This window comes from Magallana gigas, chromosome 1 (genome assembly GCF_963853765.1).
Source record: "Magallana gigas chromosome 1, xbMagGiga1.1, whole genome shotgun sequence".
Lineage (NCBI taxonomy): Eukaryota > Metazoa > Mollusca > Bivalvia > Ostreida > Ostreidae > Magallana > Magallana gigas.
In genome coordinates, this window is record NC_088853.1 from 53,607,411 (window position 1) to 53,609,353 (window position 1,943).

Consider the following 1,943-nt stretch of genomic DNA (forward strand, 5'->3'; position numbering starts at 1 on the left):
TATTTGGGGGGGGGGTGTAAGTGATGACTTTTGTAATTTACACATTTATGTATCATAATAATTTATGTTACTAAGCTGGTGAATAAATTCTTTTAATGTATAATCAGGTTTACTTGTATTATAATTGATATTTTAGTACTAATTAAAGAAAGCAAGAAGAAACAATTTATCAACATAATCAAGAATTTATTTTAATAATTAATCAACTTTATAAATACTATAGAGATTGCTTTTCTGTGACAAACTGTTCAACAAGACTAGTGTTTTCTGATTTTTAGTATTTTTCAGTCATAATGTGGAATTTATGGAAATTGACAATTCTTCTTGCACACTACATGTTCTTCTCTTCTGTCTTTTTGATATTAGGAGGTAGTCCAGTTGATCAGAAAACCAATACCTGAAATGATGAATATATATTAATTTCAAATTTCATTTCAATAGATTAGATATCAATGCAAATTATTATAATAGGTTAAATTAGTATCATTATCAAAATTATATCTAAAAACAACAAACTATACATGAAGTTGAAGTTAGTGAGTAAAAGAAATATTTATATAGTACCTACTTTTTATCAACATCCCAACAAGTGTTTTCAGTGGACCATCTACTGCCTAAGTAACCCTGAAAATGAATAATGTGTCATAAATAGCTAGCTGTTGTGTTAAAGATAACATGAAAATGAAACATTACTCTATTATTGGGCTTGTTAATGGCGGTTTCAATTTCAGTGATATTACAACAGGCATAATCAAATGTTTATTCTTTAAAATGTGTGGAAATTCAGTTTGAACACACTTTAATTTTGTCTTAAATATTTTAATAAAATTAATTGGATCTTTATAAAAGAAGGCTGAATAAAATAACACATTTCGATTTACTTAAACAACATTACAATCTTGTCTATAATCATCATATTATCATTCCAGATCCTCACAGTAATCTTTGTAGTGCTAGCACATACAGTGTTTGGCCATGGACTTTTTATTGTGTACTTTGAACATGGAGGAAATGCGATGTAAAATTATCGCGATATGAGACCAGTAAGAAGCTACAATGAGCCTCAATGCTCTTTATGATCAAAACTAGCGAAACGCAGAACAATTACTTTGACTGACTGAGTCACCAAACTGATGTTTGAACACAATATTACAGGAAAAACAAATGTAAACAAGTAAACAAAATCGAAGCCGAGGAATTTCACTTCGTTTCCGTTCCATCCAACAATATTAAATAATATAAAACAATATCTAGGGGAAGTACAGATAAATCCTACCTTGTTCAGTTGAATCATATGCCGATATCTGTCCACGCTGGTTGTAAACGAGTTAAATTCCGAGATATATCACTGAATTCCACATGTTTATTCTGATCACAGCTGCAAGCGCCGGTGTGACGTAGTCAGCCTCGATACGTCATCAGACGACTTAGGATTTTCATGATTTCGCGAGATATAAAGAATAGTTCATGATTTTATTTCAGTACACCTTTCTTGAACCATTCAAACCCAATAATTAATCATATTCATTTTGGTAGATGTTTGTTAATTACCGAAATACCCATATCTCGTAAAATCTCATGAATAAGGGGCGGGGCTTATGCAAATTTTTCTAAATCACACGTGGTAGAATTCTTAGACCTTCCTTAACATAGCTGAGTTGTCGGAGATGTACGGTGTCAGCCGAGCGTTTGGTTGAACGAGACTAGAGTTCAATATTGCTTGGATCCATACAATATTTGATAAATATTTTTATTACTGATACATAGTTTGATTGAATTAATTTTATCTTTAAATATTATTTAACATGATTCATATGTGGGTTTCTTTACAATCTTGTCGAAAAAGTCCAAAAATTCATATCATAAAAATATGCGAAATTCAAATTAGAAACTACATGTACTTGTCATGCAAAATAACATATCATTGATTTCAAAATAAATTA

General features: G+C 30.3%; 1 long non-coding RNA gene across 1 annotated transcript; it reads right to left on the reverse strand.

Moving 5' to 3' along the window:
- Window positions 1-209: 209 nt before the first annotated feature.
- Window positions 210-1,657, reverse strand: LOC109618335 (uncharacterized). Its single transcript, XR_010712149.1, has 3 exons — window positions 1,277-1,657; window positions 569-624; window positions 210-397 (listed from the first exon to the last, which is right to left on the reverse strand). It is a non-coding gene; the product is annotated as an uncharacterized lncRNA (long non-coding RNA).
- Between the last annotated feature and the right edge of the window lie 286 nt (window positions 1,658-1,943).